This window comes from Protomyctophum parallelum (assembly GCF_964188405.1).
Source record: "Protomyctophum parallelum genome assembly, chromosome: 19".
Taxonomy (NCBI): domain Eukaryota; kingdom Metazoa; phylum Chordata; class Actinopteri; order Myctophiformes; family Myctophidae; genus Protomyctophum; species Protomyctophum parallelum.
Genome location: NC_139717.1, coordinates 41,965,917 through 41,983,107, shown reverse-complemented (window position 1 = coordinate 41,983,107; position 17,191 = coordinate 41,965,917). Strand labels below are relative to the sequence as shown.

At 41.8% G+C, this 17,191-nt stretch overlaps 1 protein-coding gene across 1 annotated transcript in view; it reads right to left on the bottom strand.

Moving 5' to 3' along the window:
• prpf39 (PRP39 pre-mRNA processing factor 39 homolog (yeast)) overlaps positions 1-17,191 on the bottom strand; it is a 130,091-nt gene that overhangs the window by 110,748 nt on the left and 2,152 nt on the right. The window lies entirely within an intron of this gene.

Below are 17,191 nucleotides of genomic sequence, written 5' to 3'. Positions count from 1 at the left end.
GCATCGAAGCACAGTGTCTGTCCTGTCAGCTATGGCATTGTTCCAGGTGAGCTGGACTGCCTACGTGGTCCTTCATCTGGCCGTTGACGCCGAAGACTTCGATGGATACCATGAAGTGGAGTTCTGCCTCGCTATATTATACACATCCATTAGTCCCTATGTGTATGGGATAGGAAATAACCTCTTCTCTTTCAAGACCTTATTTGCAGAGAAGTAAACAAGAACCCTTTCTCCAGCCCTATCCATTCTCTCAGTTTAAGGGAGGGAAGTTGAAGATTTTTTCTTTTTTAATTTTATGCGTCCAATTCCACTTCCCTTCTGATAAAGCAGAAATTATTCATGAACAAATCACTTTTGACAGATCTGTGTCAATACTGTTTATGTCTGCTCTTTGTGATTGATGAGACTGTCAAATTATTTACATGCAGGTAGACAGAGAGACATGTTAGCATCCTCTGGGTGGCTATACGTGTAGCTTCAGACATTTCAGCAATATCATATTCTAGAAAGAAAGAACTTTGTATTGTTGCTTTTATTGTAATTCCATCTGTGATGAATATGTAGCCTACAGTAATAATATCAATATACCGGTATCCAATATTATGAAACAGATGTTGTAGTTGAACATGTTCACATCCATAATGTATATTAAACAATTACATGCTATAAATACGTGAATCGTAACTCATTTTAGGAATAAAATACCCACTAGTAAAATTCAATTTATCATGTAAAGTTACAAATAACATTCAAGTCAAATAAAAAAAGAGACAATATCAAGAGTTCTGTGTCCAGTCCATGTGTATGGAGAATATAAAATAATGTATACAGATGCCTTACACTGTGTAAGTACAATAGTATACAAGGGTAGACAAAGACAAAGACAAAGACAAAATAGCACAACAATTGAATAAAGTCACAATAATAATGAAAAAAGAGAAAGAAAGAGTGTGTGTGTGTGTGTGTGTGTGTGTGTGTGTGTGTGTGTGTGTGTGTGTGTGTGTGTGTGTGTGTGTGTGTGTGTGTGCGTGTGTGCGTGTGTGCGTGTGCGTGCGTGCGTGCGTGCACTGTGTGTGCACAGCTGCCTCTGAGTGTGTGTAATAGGCAGAGGCAAGTCCGGCAACAGGCCCTTTAGTGTCTATTGTTCATAGGCCTGTTTCCCAGGTGGAAAAAGCTGTCATGCGCAGACTGCTGGTCCGGGCCGGATCAGGTCACTCATGCAGAAAAGTATATAGGTTGTAGAATCAGCACATTGCAAGCTCTCATTTATCTACAGTACAGTTGTTGACAATCTTGCACATGGAAAGTGACAGCTCTGTCTTTGACAAGATATACATATTTAGTGTGCTGCAGAATACATACCAGCGATGGCTGTGTTCACAATTGAGCTCCTAACCTTCCGAGTCGTCTTCTCAATCGTAGGAGTTGTCGGTAATACGATTCTCATCCTCGCCCTCATTCAGAACAGACTCTCCCGTCTTAAGTCCTTTGAGGTGTTCCTTCTGGGGCTGGCTGTGTCCAACTTAGAGGAGATACTTATCGTAGACATCTATGATATTATCACACTCCTTGACGAAACAGGATCGTCCATCGGCAAATGGGAGTGTCGGACAATGAAGTTCCTGACGATGTTTGGCGAGATAGCCAGCATCACCTTCACTGTGCTCATCAGCATCTTCCGTTATCAGAAGCTGAGAGACGCTCACAAGAGGGTCAAACTTTTCCTGGACAACATCAGGTCAGCCTGGCTGGTGAGCGTTTTTTGTGTTTTTATTTCTTTTTTAATTAGCGTTCCCATTTACACCGTGGACATGGACCACATTCTCCACATGGAGAAGGACTATCATAACTCCAGCAAATGCCCCCCTGACTTCTTTCAGTGTCACAAAGGGAATTGTCCATTGCTCAGCCGCTTGTACAAATACATTTTCGTGTTGATGTGCAACATGCTTCCTGTGTTAATCGTCACGTTTACTGGCTGCCTCATCATCAAGGTCCTTCTGGGACAGAGGAATAGTAAGGTAATACCAGCGGAAAGTGGCGGGTCACAAATACTTGCCTTGAAGAAGAGCAGGGATAAGATCATGCATCGAAGCACAGTGTCTGTCCTGTCAGCTATGGCATTGTTCCAGGTGAGCTGGACTGCCTACGTGGTCCTTCATCTGGCCGTTGACGCCGAAGACTTCGATGGATACCATGAAGTGGAGTTCTGCCTCGCTATATTATACACATCCATTAGTCCCTATGTGTATGGGATAGGAAATAACCTCTTCTCTTTCAAGACCTTATTTGCAGAGAAGTAAACAAGAACCCTTTCTCCAGCCCTATCCATTCTCTCAGTTTAAGGGAGGGAAGTTGAAGATTTTTTCTTTTTTAATTTTATGCGTCCAATTCCACTTCCCTTCTGATAAAGCAGAAATTATTCATGAACAAATCACTTTTGACAGATCTGTGTCAATACTGTTTATGTCTGCTCTTTGTGATTGATGAGACTGTCAAATTATTTACATGCAGGTAGACAGAGAGACATGTTAGCATCCTCTGGGTGGCTATACGTGTAGCTTCAGACATTTCAGCAATATCATATTCTAGAAAGAAAGAACTTTGTATTGTTGCTTTTATTGTAATTCCATCTGTGATGAATATGTAGCCTACAGTAATAATATCAATATACCGGTATCCAATATTATGAAACAGATGTTGTAGTTGAACATGTTCACATCCATAATGTATATTAAACAATTACATGCTATAAATACGTGAATCGTAACTCATTTTAGGAATAAAATACCCACTAGTAAAATTCAATTTATCATGTAAAGTTACAAATAACATTCAAGTCAAATAAAAAAAGAGACAATATCAAGAGTTCTGTGTCCAGTCCATGTGTATGGAGAATATAAAATAATGTATACAGATGCCTTACACTGTGTAAGTACAATAGTATACAAGGGTAGACAAAGACAAAGACAAAGACAAAATAGCACAACAATTGAATAAAGTCACAATAATAATGAAAAAAGAGAAAGAAAGAGTGTGTGTGTGTGTGTGTGTGTGTGTGTGTGTGTGTGTGTGTGTGTGTGTGTGTGTGTGTGTGTGTGTGTGTGTGTGTGCGTGTGTGCGTGTGTGCGTGTGCGTGCGTGCGTGCGTGCACTGTGTGTGCACAGCTGCCTCTGAGTGTGTGTAATAGGCAGAGGCAAGTCCGGCAACAGGCCCTTTAGTGTCTATTGTTCATAGGCCTGTTTCCCAGGTGGAAAAAGCTGTCATGCGCAGACTGCTGGTCCGGGCCTTGAGGCTGCAGTACCATTTGCCAAACAGTAGCTGCTGAAACAGTCCATGGTTGGAGAGGCTGGGGTCTACTCTACTGACACACCATCATGCAGTCACTATACCGTTATCCCATTCTGACCTGAGATCAGATTCATACGAGGTTTCCGCCGGACAAACACTGGGTCTGATGAACCCATTCTGACCTGAGATCAGATTCTAAAAATGTCAGTCGTTCTTTGATTTTTCAAAAAATAGCAGACCTACAAGCTCGTATCGCGCCACTCGGTGGCGCGATATGAGCTTGTAGATCTGCTATTTTTCAATAGCTAAAGCATAACATGATGCTGACACCAAAATGGGTGCCCGGTCAGAATGGGTTATTCATTGCTGATTGGGGCTGAAATGTCCTATACACTGGCATGCTGCCAATAACATAGAGAACTAGATAAAGTGCCAATCGGCACAGGTCTCCACCAGGGCAGGTCAGGTTGTGGCCTCATGGTGGCGCTATAACAGGCTGTTGAGGAAGATTTGGGCCGGAGGTTCGTGTTGGAGGGATGCAGGTACAATGTTTTTCCATGTGTGCATACATAAGTTGTATACAGATCGATGCAGTTATAGCTAAAAACAGGAATTGGCCTGTTATAGCGCCACCGTGAGGCTGATTTTGAGGAAAAAATTGTGGCATGTCGTCCTCGGCCTAGTGAAAATGTGCGTGTATAACTTTACGGAAATTGCACACTGTGTTTGTGTTTTGTGGCCTTTTTTCGAAATGGACGAATCGTGTGAGCTTTGGAAGCCAATCTTAGCCAATCAGGATGGAAGATGGGAAATGGTGCCGCTCCGTGTTGATCACATGACTATGGAGATCATGTGTACCGATTTGCGTGAAATTTGGATAAAATGTAAAGGAGTAATAATAGAAAATGTGTTTTACATATGTCGGCCTCCTGGTGGCGCTATAAAGAGCAGATGTGAAAAGGGTTTTTCCTTGGCCTCTAGGGAGTTGGCATACAAAGTTATCCACAGATCCGTGCAGTTAGAGTTAAAAACACTTTTGGGGCAATTATAGCGCCACCTTGAGGCTGAGTTGAAATTGTTCATGTGGCATTTCGTCCTCGGCCTAGTGGGAATGTGGGTGCACAATTTCATGGAAATCACGCGATGTGTTCATGATTTGCAGCATTTTGTTTGAAACTGAGCACTCCTGTGAATTTTGGAAGCCAATCTTAACCAATCAGGATGGAGTCTGAGAAATCTGAAAGACCGGTTTCGTTGAATGGCTCTAGAGAGACTGTGTACCAATTTGCGTGATGTTTGGACAAAATCTGTAGGTGTACTGTGCAAAAACTTGTTTTGCACAAAGCGGCCTCCTGGTGGCGCTATAACAGGCCGTTCTGGAAAGTTTGGGGCAGAGGTTCATCGTTGGCATCCAGGGAGTGTGTGTGCAAAATTTGGCGAGATTAGCTGCTCACGGACGGACGGACACACGGACGGACACACGGACGGACGGACGGAGTGCAAAACATACTCTCCCCACATGCCTTCGGCCTGGTGGAGACAACAAAGCTAGTGATCATATTCATAACAATGACCTTATACCAAACAGTATACCTTTCTTGAGGAAAACTTGTTCCAGTGAGTTGAATGAGGATTGATTTTCTCCTAAGTACTGAGATGATATGGTGTCATGCATACTTAAAGTATAGTTAAATCTTGATTCAAAGATCACGACACTGACCTCATCAAACCCTGTATATCCATACATGGAGAAGACTGGATTATCACCTAGATCTGCATGTATGGAGCCGGCCAGCAACTCTACATCTGACCTCAAACCTCAAACCCTTAGATCTCCATATATGGAGCTGACCTGTTCTGACATTCCATATGTTGATCCTTTCCCTGCATCCTTCCTCTTCGATGTCTCCCTTTTGACTGATACCTGTCCATTTAAACTCTAGACAGGCCTGCACCAAAGTTATTAGTCTAGCCGCGCCCGGTAGCCGGCAAAAACAGATCCGAAAATGAAGGCCCGGCCCTACCTGGGCCATCATCAAACCCTGTAAACTCAAGACACTGCCCCCGCTGCCACCCTTAGATCTCTCTCTCTCTCTCTATTCTGACATTCCATATGTTGATCTGACCTCATCAAACCCTGTACACTCAAGACATGCTCCACTTGTTGAGTTGAGGCATTACATTTAGTTTGAATCGATTAAATATTGTGAAAATAGCAGATCTACAAGCTCACAACGCCTCCAGTTGCAATGTTTGCCTCTTTCTTATATTATTTGACAATTTGGCCAATCTTTGACCAGTTTGTATAGTAGTTTGTTGGTTACGTTTGATGCAGTAATGGTCTTTTTTCATTTATGTATTTATCTTTTGAGGAAGTAGAGGAAAGTCCTTGTGCATTGTGAATAATGAGAGAAAAGACGTCCCGCACACTGTCTTCACTTATAGAGCAGCAGTTTATTCATAGTCAGGGAATATTATCAAAAGATCAAATCTGGGAATTCATTGCTTACCAAGTCGTTTCTTCACCAATGTGTTTGTAAAGGTGTCTACTAACATATCCCACATTGGTTTCTATTTTTTCGTTTCTTTATTTCTCTTTTGAGGTATTAAAAAGGTCTTAAATGTCCTTAAATTGTCAGTTCACTGTCATCTGGGGACCCTTCCGAAACCATGTGGGGACCATGATTTTGCAGTTTTGAGAAACTTGAGAATCACTGACTGATCACTGAAACCTGAGAATCTCTATCAGAATACTGATATAGATATACTATAGGGTGATGATTAGTCCATTCAGAACAAAACAAAGACAACTTTAAATTTACTTTGGATTGTGAGCCAAAGAAGGGAGGCAATGGATAGGGTAGCCCTCCAAGCAGAACCCAATGGTACTGAAGTTTCTGACATTTCTTAGACCCAGACCATGGGGTCCTGTTCCAGCAGTATCCTGCCACCTGGTACGCGGACATATATAAAACATAAACAACGTGGATAACGCCTGTCTGCGCTCTTTGACGACTTTTTTTCGTGTGACTTTTTTTTCTGAATCTGTGAAGTATAAGTACCCATACATGCCGCTGCGAATATCTCCTGTGGCGCGGAAGCCGTTAAGTATTTACTTTGTTTGACCGATTTGGTCGCTTTGATTCTTCTCTTCCTTCCTTGTTTATTGACACCTCATTGTACCGCCTATCTGGCTAGCTAGTGGCGCTATAGCTATGACAGAGCAGATCAGAGGCAGGGACGTAGCCGGCACAAGCCAACCGCACACCGGGAGGTGGTACAATAAACGGTAAACAGAAGAACAGAAGAAATAAAGCGACCAAATCGGTCAAACAAAGATTAAAAATACTTAACGGCTTCCGCGCCACAGGAGATATTCGCAGCGGTTTGTATAGGTACTTATAGTTCACGAATTCAGAATAACTCAAACAAAAAAAGGCCGTCAAACGCCGCAGATACGATGTTACGGAGCATATTTATGTCCGCGTTCCAAAATTCCCATACGAAAATATAGTTATGAACAGGGACCCTACAATAAAGCGACATCCAAATTTCAGAAAAGCTTTATGGAGGGTTCCGAGAGGGGCTATGGATAGGGATGAATAATGTTTACCCGCTTACCGTACGAGTGCGAGTCAGGAGTGACAAATTAATTATCAATGCTGCAGACTGCTGACTGGACTTACTTAAGTTAAGTCACAAATAATCATGGTGAAGTGTTACATTTTCCATAACAGGTTCTTCTGATGAATCTCACTGACACTGACTGTGACCATCCATTAATGATTAATCAATAATTTTGACTGAATGCCTGGTGAATCTCATGAGATGATGAGATAGTATACTGTAGTTATCTTGGATTTCCCAAACACTGGGTAACTTGGGACCCATTGACATTTTTTTTAAAGATATTTTTGGCTATTACAGATAGCTATTACAGACACAATTTTCATAAATTGTTCATAAATTAGAAAAATGAAAGTATTTGTGAAGCTCACAACGCGTCGCATCGTTGTGAGCTTGTAGATCTGCTCCAGTAGCCCATTTATTTATATTTACATAGGCCTACATTTCTTTATGGGCGCACACGCACACGCGCACGCGCGCGCGCGCACACACACACACACACACACACACACACACACACACACACACACACACACACACACACACACACCAAAAGAAACAGACAGACGGTCACGGAAAAGGCGCTAGACTAGAGCGGCAGAGCCAGTAGGGTACCGGGTACGGCTCGCGTGCCGAAATAGTAGCTTATACATTTTCGGCGCACGTGCAGCGCCAGCTAAATAAATCACCCTCAAGCGTTTGAGACCAGATCCCATAGCCCGCAGAGACAGTCCTAGACTGTGATTGGCTGCTTTGTCAGCAACCAACAACGACATTGTTGAAGAGTGACGGTTCAACAGTTGACTGTTTTAACCTTAGAGTATTATTCTAAGGTTTTAACATGCAGGTAGTCATTCAACTGCGACGTTAAAGTCATGATTCGAAAGTACAAAAAAATAATTTCTAGTCTAATCATTTATATCCATAGAAGAGGCTACGAATTCAGTAAATTCACTGCAGGTGCGTGCTATCTTTGGATTTCCCAGCAGGAGGCTTGCAGCTGACTGCTCACACAGTCACAATCATAGCCAACTGACCAGAAGGGCCGCTCCCTTGAGTAAGTAGCCTAATAACATTATTAGGATATAATTATGGCTGCTATTAAGGTACCTATAGATAGCTATAGATACCAACCACTGCCATAGCGTGCGCTTACAGTGTGGTCGATTGTGTGAGCAGCTACAGATAGAGTTGCGTTGATGAGGAGTCACAGTCTACGTCACGTGGTTCATGTATCGCGCGTGGCCGCGTGCTTCATCAACACCCATTATGAGGATTCATTGTTCGACTTCGAACTACGAGTCTTGTCTCTTGTGTGTGTGTGTGTGTGTGTGTGTGACTGTGTGTGTGTGTGTGTGTGTGTGTGTGTGTGTGTGTGTGTGTGTGTGTGTGTGTGTGGGGGGGGGTAGCCTATTTTTTTTGTTGCCCGATGGCGTCTCTCTCTCTCTGTTTGTCTCTCTCGCTCGCTCTCTCTAAACATATGATTCAAAATATAGCTTACAAAATGTAAACATAATTATTGTGCTGGGAAATTTATGAATTTGGCCGCTCAATATATTTTTCTTGTGTGTCCATGTGTGTTGCCTATTTTGTGCATTTATAAATTCATGTGTAATAGGCTAGTGCTAGTTCTTCCAGTTCCTTTTCGATGTCAATCCAGGACCTTTTCTTGGCGAGGGAAGTCCTTTCCTAAATCAGTCACACTCACAGGGTGTGGGGTTGACATTGGCCACCACCACCCTGTGGTGAAGACTCTCTTCATGTGTAATTTACTCATTTCATAGATTTTTTTCCTTCTGCCTTTTGTGTACCTACTGTATATCGATAACCATGTACTGTAATACTAGTGGTTTAGTGCATTTTAGTTGTACTGCACCTTCATTTAAATTGCATTAAATTTAGAGAGAGAGAGGATATAGTTGTTTAGAGTTGACACTAGATGAAGTAGGAAGGAATGCTAAAGTTTAAACACCAAAGTGGCGAAACAATGTAATTCATTAGTAAACAATAGCCTATCCTGAATTGGTAGGCCTACTATCATTGGTATTCACAATCACATACTCAACTTTTTATCATTATCTAGCTGACCATTTAATTGCACAAAAATTTTATTTGATCACTTTGGAAATGAACTATAACATCCGTGGGTTTGACATACTACACTGGTGAAGACAGCATGTTAGCATAACGATTAATGAAGAATTTTCGCCGTGGCGAGTTCTCCGGATACCGTACTACTAATGTAATGTAATGTAGTATCCCATATCCCAAAAATAAATGAAATAAGTAATTGAAGTTTTTTTTTTTTTCTTTTTGTGAAATATCCCTTTAAGTCAAGTGGTTAAAGGTTTATTCAGTGATTTCACTTAATTCAAATATCACTTATTTTTTTGTTTTGTTGTGATAATCCTCCCTACTATAGAGTGTGCTGACCATATAAGGAGTTCCCTCCCTGTCCCCAGTTAACCCCTGGCGTTAAAAAAAACCCTGTAGGTTTCGTTTTTGGCTGGGTGGCCCAGCCTAACCTGACGCTGCCAGATCCAAGAAGCTTGCTACACAAATTTGTTTCACAGCTTATTGGGATCTGGGATCGCGGAAGCAAATTCGATGACGGGGCTGTTCCTTTTTTTCAAGATACTTGGTAGATGATTGGATGGTCTGTCTATCACCGTGTGGGCGTGCAAACACAACCAATCATATTGACGTGTCTATATAGCTTCACATCCGGTTTCGCACATATCCCGCCCTTAGCTCACGCTGATTGGTTCGGTACGGAACGGATTTGTGTCAGCTCAACTCCCTGAGAGATCCCAGATGAGTGCTGTGTTGGGGAACATGGTTACCCAATACCGCCCCCATCTGGCAGCGTCAGGTTAGGCCCAGCCTACATCCAATCAGGATAGAGAGGGGCCTTCCGCCAATCATGATCGAGCGGGGGCGGGCCTTGGTGTGTGTGCTGTTGGCCTGTTGCGTGTCCCCCCACTGTAGTGCACACATGTGCACATCTTGTTACCGGACTGGACCAGAGGGTTTTCCAAATCACCCAAATCACTGAATGCTCCTTTAACCCATTTTGACCTGACGTCGAAATTAAAAAAACGTTCGCTCTGAAAGAATATATATTCAAATATTTGTGCCGCATTTTAATGATTTTAAAAAAATAGCAAACCTACAAGCTCGTAGCGCGCCATTCGGTGGCACGCTATGAGCTTGTAGATCTGCTATTTTTCAATAGCTAAAGTATAACATAATGCTTAGTTAAAACACCAAAAGTAGTTGCTCCTCAGTATTTCTTCTCAATAATAGAAAATAAAATAAAAAATAAAGTCGATACGCTTCCTGGTAGGCTATAGTAGGGACTGCCCATATAGCTATGGTAAGGGTGATGAGTTCTAAAACAGGTGCACACCTGGACACAGACCTGAGAGGAAAAATACAGGAGGTTAGGTGTTTTGGGTAGGGATGGAATCATTTATTAAAAAAAACATATATACAGTGAGGGGGATTCAGATTTTACGGGGGCCACTTTCGAATTGCAGCTGTCCGTAGGTGCCCTTTGATAAGCGGTTTTGTCAGGGGATCAAGGGATTCGCATGTCTTAATGACTGTTGGTAGGGGAATTTAGTCCTTTGTTTGTGCCGAATCTGGGTTGTACATGGTTTGTTGAGCTCCCTCTGGTATTGTGGGTGTGGACTTCGTTGACACTAAGGAAATATTTATATATTATATATTTATATATTTAGGTACATGTATCGAATCTTGTGGACCAGACCCATTGCAAGATGCTGTACTCTGTCGTCAACCCTAAGCCATTCCAGCCTGTCAAAGTGGGCAGGGGTGAGGTGGGTTTGGGGGGTGAGGCCCAGCCTGACCAGTTTGTTTTGGTCTGGAGCCTTGTCTAAAGGGCCTTTGAGGTGCTGTGGTTCCCATAGGTGCATGCATAGTTGAAGAAACCTTGTTTTGAAGAAACAAGGGTGGGTTCCTGTTCTTCAGGGTGTATTTGTTGACCAGTGAGGAGACACTCCTCATGTACATGTACGGTGTTCCGTTCACCTCCACCATCTGTTCTCCCCCCTCCAGGTAGGAGCTCACTGATGTGCTATCAAAACCAATTTAGCTTTTAGCGCGTTAACCAGTATTGAGTGATTCACGGTCTGATAGCACTGTGAGCTGAGTGGTGTGGTTTGGTTTTCTGTGTGCAGACTGATTGTGCACATGGCAGCATGAGCTGAGATGTGTGGTTCACTTCACTGTATGCACGTGCAGTGTGAGCTAAGCTGTGAGCGTTAGTGTTGTGTGGTTCACTGTAGCAGCGTGTAAGCTGAGCTGTGTGGTTCACTATATGCACGTGGCAGTTTGAGACTGTGAGCTGAACTGTGATTGGTGTAGCAGCATGTGGTTTTCTGTATGCAGGTGGCAGTGTGACCGGAGCTGTGATTGGTCTATACTTCTGTGGGGACAAAATGATCCAGAGATACATGATAGAGACAGACAAAGAGATACAGACAAACCCTGTTGGCTAGTCCTTCAGTGCCATGCTGTAAAAAAAATTATACACAGATGAATGATGAAAAGCTTTTAAAAAAAATTTATGGTGCCATGAAGAGCCTGCACAATTGCACATCCAAGTGAAAGTTGTTTACTACAACAACCATAAAACATCATGCGTATCCTATTGTTTTTGCTGCTGCATTTATAAACACGTTTTATAAAAGCACTTTAAAAATGTATGCCTATGCTTTACATTCATGCATTCACCTGCAGGTATAAAAATGCCATATGCTGTACCCCCATATGCTGTAAACCTGTAGGGTTTCCGTATAACCACTTAAAAATGTGCCATCATACATAATAGTTTTGTGGCAGAAATTTACTTTCTGTGATTTTGTTTTGAAATACATAGCTGTTGTTTAGACTAATGCTACATTTGTGATGTAGGATGGTCTTCCATACCATCGCACCTGATCTGCTCCCCTTCATCACCTCCATCATCAACACTTCAGTAACCTCAGGCTGGGTCCCATCTGCCTTCAAGTCAGCCAGGGTAACAGTGTTCCTCAAGAAAACAACTCTTGACCTCTCAGACGTCAAGAACTAGGACCGGTATCACTCCTTTCCTTTCTTTCCAAAACTATTGAACGTGTTTGTAAACCTGCTGGATCCCAAGCAGTCAGGATTCAAACCGGCCCACTCCATGGAAGCTGCACTCCTTGCAGTCACAGCACTACTGCTGCCCAGGGTGCCTCCCACTCTGCAGTCCTGATTCTTCTCATCTAGACCAAGGGTTTTCAACTGATTGTGAACGAGGGACCACCACCCTGACTTAGAATCAACCTGGGGACCACTGTTGTGTTGGGTGGGGATATGCTAAGGAGGCTTTTGTAAAACTTGCTATGCATCCCATGTGTATACATCCCAGTCCCACTGTTTCTCAACTCTATACTAATAAATTATAATGTCCTAATAATAATGACTCAACCAGACAATACGTTGCACATCCCCCTCTTGAGATTCTAACTCCCATTTTCTGTTGAATTTCTTGACCTCCGACTTGTCAGTAAATTACTACATGGACGGTCATCATAGGTCACCAGGTCATTCCATATCTTGCAAGTCTGATCGGACCCTACAAACACCGGGACAATGCTGAATGCGCCACATGTCCCAAACTCTTCTCCCTTCTGGCTCCAAAACTATGGAATGCACTTCCCATTGCAATTAGAATTCCGCTGTAGTCTGAAAACCCGCCTCTTCAGACTCCATCTTAGCCCGTAGAACTTGCCGTAGCATTTGCCCTAGCCTTGATGACCGTACAGGCGTATGCAAATTAAGGCTCAACTTATGTAACTTAGATAGCATTTTATGTAGACATATATAGCACTCTACAGGTATAGTGTATACGCATAGTTTCATTATATAGATATTCCACTGTTGAATCGTATGATCCTTGATTTTTATGTATTTGATGTATTACCATGTTTTGTTCTTGCTTACTGTAAATCGCTCTGGATTAAGAGCGTCTCCTTAAATGCCTACATTGTAAATTGCAATGTTTACCTGGTATCCTAGTTTATTCGAAGCACTATTGTTCAATTGTACTCTACTTACAGGACTTGATAGGGTTCATGCTGCCATTTACTCTGATTTTGCACTTGTAGGTCACTCAGGAGGATTAGAGTGTGCTAAATACCTATATCTCTAATTGTAAATTTCAACTGCAATTTGCTTGTGTATCGGCTACTTTTTGCCATGCTAAACAGTCAAGGAAGTATACACTTCAGTGTGATGCCAGGAAGTGTCTCAGTGGGACATTACATTGCAGCACTACACATTAGTATAGCAGTCTAAAAAAGTCAAAGAATATCCCATGACTTGGTACACTTTGATGCCTTGTGTGTGGGTAGAGGGTAAAGAATTCACAGTGGACTGCACTACATCTTGAAGGGCTCAAAAAACACACCCTTAGTTCTTCTGGAGGCCATCAACGCAAACACAAATCCTTGAGCAAATTATATATTAAAAAAAAATCACTACATTTTAAATGGCATGATGCCAAGGACTTTCTATTAGAGAAATAATTGCCCGTTTATTAAAATGTGTGCTGTGGGCTACATTTTTAATTAAGCTGTCCCAGTCCATGGGACATAAGAAGGGCCCATTAAACTTTGACCTGCCCTTGAAAAACAGCCATCTTTATCATGCATGAGCCACATCTTAATCAAAGTGACTTGTGTTAAATGTGATTAGTTTACATTTAGTTGCCAATTCAACCTCAGTTAAAGTAGTATGACACAAATTCAAGCCACAGGATTGGGTTGATAAAAGTATAGGATAAGACTGTAGACAACTGATATTTTTTGGTTAAAACAAAATGTTTTTTGTGGTTAAAGCACTATATTCTGATAGTATATAATTGCTATAGAGTATAGACTAGACAGGTTTCCTGCTCTTTAAAGGACCACCTCACCACTTTTCAACTTATCTTCATATAATTGGTTCTCACTAATGTTCATGATAAAATACCAAAACACTCAGTCTGTGTCTCATAGCCGGGCTGTTGGCAGTTCAGAAACCAGTACACCATGGTGACATCATCCTTAGGCACATTATTATCAATTTTAAATTATTATTATCGTGAGAACGATGCCTTCCGTTATCGCATTGTAACTTTTCAGGTATAGAAAACCTGCGGTTTCTATTAGCTATGTCTTGGATTCCCCATTGATGATGTCACTGGTGGACGGGTTTCTGAACTGCTCACAGCCCTCCTATTATGAGACACAGACAGAGCAGAAAAAAGTGGTGGCATTTTATCATGAACATTAGTGAGGACCAATTATATTAAGGTATAGGTTGAAAAGTGGTAGGTGACAAAATGTCAGCCAATCAGGAGACAGTAGCCTATACCCATTTATCAATGTTCCAGTTCCAGTCTGCTCATTTCTCTGTGTCATCACTTATGTTCACTTGTTTAAACCCATTCTGGGCGGGCACCCATTTTGGTGTCAGCATCATGTTATGCTTTAGCTATTGAAAAATAGCAGATCTACAAGCTCATATCGCGCCACCGAGTGGCGCGATACGAGCTTGTAGGTCTGCTATTTTTGAAAAATCTAAAAAAACGACTGACATTTTTAGAATCTGATCTCAGGTCAGAATGGGTTCATCAGACCAGTGTGTGTCCGGCGGAAACCTCGTATGAATCTGATCTCAGGTCAGAATGGGTTAATACCCTGACTGAGTTCTCTATCCTGGTTGGATAAAATTGTTCCCGACCTGAAAATGGATTCTGTTTAAGAGATAAAAGACATGGCGAGACCTGTTACTGAACAAACGCTAGCAATGAGTTTTATCAGAAAATAGAGCCACTTATTTTAACCAAAGTCACTTAAGATACCCTACCTTTAAAATAAACAAATAAATATTAGCAATTCTATAATAGGTTAATTTATAATTATAGCCTAGTTTGTAGGCCTACAGTATGCAGGAAAGTTCTCAGTCCTGGGGACTGATTTCAGTCCTGAGGATCTCATGGGGGTCATTTAATGAGATCAGTGCAGATTTGCAAAAAAAAACATTTTCAGTCTTGGTATTGTTTTTTGGCTTTAAGCCCTGCGTAGGCCTATGTGTATGTGTCTCTTTCAGTGCCTACCTTTAAAGTTAAGTTAAGAATTGAGATAAGTAGACTATAGCCTACCTAAAATTATGAGGGATATAGGCCTACATTTGCTCTCCCTCATAGCCTATAAACTGAGTTAAAAAACAAACGGGGTTAGTATGAATTGTGCAACGACATTTTAAAGACATAATTTTTCCTTTGTACCATGCGGGGTCACTCACCCCCCCCCCCAAAAAAAAACTGACCATGTAGTCTGGACTATACAAAAAACAAGCTGCGAGGTGTTTGATCAGCTCTTTTTTGGCAAGATACACCTTCGCACCACTAAAAGGTTCATACATGCATGTTTTGCCTATATATTTGCAATCTAGATTAGATAGGACTGGAGCTGTAAAATCACGCATTGGAGGCGAGTTTAAAATGTTCAGGATTCACTCCAACCGCGTAATTAAATAAATAAACACAAGGCGTCCATTGAACGTGGAATGAATCGTGCTGATTTGTCCACGTGGAAACTGGTTCGGTCACTTCTGTCGCGTTTCACATCCTGCGTGGATCGGGTCAACGGCGACGCAATTTGCGCTTGTTAATTTCGACCATAGTTTCGCTGCGAATCGAGATTCGAGTTATATAACTTATTATTTGCTTTATATCTATCGTGACTATATTGTAACCTAAGTAACTGTGTAGCCTACGTTCAAAGTTGTGTGTCGTGTTTATTTAGCATATCAACAATCTGCGATTTGCCGACGTCATTCTCATCAACCGCACGCAAATCGCAAATCAACGAGGCGAATGCATGGCGCACGTTAGGAGCACACGCTTCTTCTGGTAATGTATTTATTTTTTTGTTGACGTGTGTAACATCAGTTGATTATTTGAACTGGTCTACTTATTTGTTTATTTTGTTGTTGCTTGATTATCAAAACAAAAGTGTGAAGTCAAGTCAACAAACAGGGTCCGTTGTTGGAAGTCCAACCCCCTCCTTGAACTCATAACACACTAGGAACTGTGACGGTGGCCATTTTCTCTGCTGGCAGAGGTGATTCTGCACAAGTAAAATCCGTAGTGTTAATTTGACCCCGAAAGTGTACAAATGTAACCGAATGGACCATTTCCGCGGTCCGTTCGGGTTGTGTTGTAAACTCTTGGAGTTACAAGTACAGACAGATGAATCAACACAACGCATGTGACTGTGTTTTACAGCTACAGGGAAACGGGGTAGTGTTTTAAATTATACTCCACTTTGACTGGTGGAGACAGGCGGTGTACTGTATTGTTGTTGACAGGTCTCGGGTCTGTCATCTCATCGGAGTCTCCATACAAAGTCCATTTCAGGACTGTATGTAGATAGAGGTCTCGCAGTCAATATTTTTTTTTTATTATTATGGGGAAATTATTTCTCTCGTAACCACCCGACTTGAACCGTAAGCTATTTGGAGTCTTTGGACACAGTGAGCTCACAGTGTGTGTGTGTGTGTGTGTGTGTTATAAAGGCCTATAAACTGGGCTTGCCTTTAGAACTGTGTATCACCCTGTGGCATGTGCACGGCAAAATCCCCACTTAATATGACGGTATAAAAAAAAATCACACCCGTGTGAAGTGAGGGGCGATCTTATCTACATCATCTCATTCCGGCCAATCAGAATTAGCGTCCTACCTTTGTCGTCAATGTTTGTGTTTACACGAACACTCAAAATTGTCCATTCATTGTCAATGGCATTTAATGTTTGTGTAGGACAAAGTTTGTGTTGGCACAAGTAACTTAGCACATATATAGGCCTACACCAAAAGCTGCATGACTATTCCTAGTCATTTTGTTTGACCGTGAACGCGGAGAAACGTTGAGACTGCGTGGCAGCTTAAGTTATTGATTTATGTCATTTGTGTCATCTAATAATGAAATAAAGTCAGACCTATGAAATAGCTAATCCCTACAATGCTCTACACTCGCATCATCCTATCCTATAGTAGTGCTTCCCCTTATGACAAGATATTTAAAAAATATATCTATAGCCTGTATCGCTTTGTAGTTTGGACCAAAACATTTATTGACCTCATTAACGGAATTCACTGGAGTTTATGGGCGAGTTTAAGTTAATTAAAATTAATGTGTCGATAATTTGTGCACGAATGAACGAAACGGACGTTAA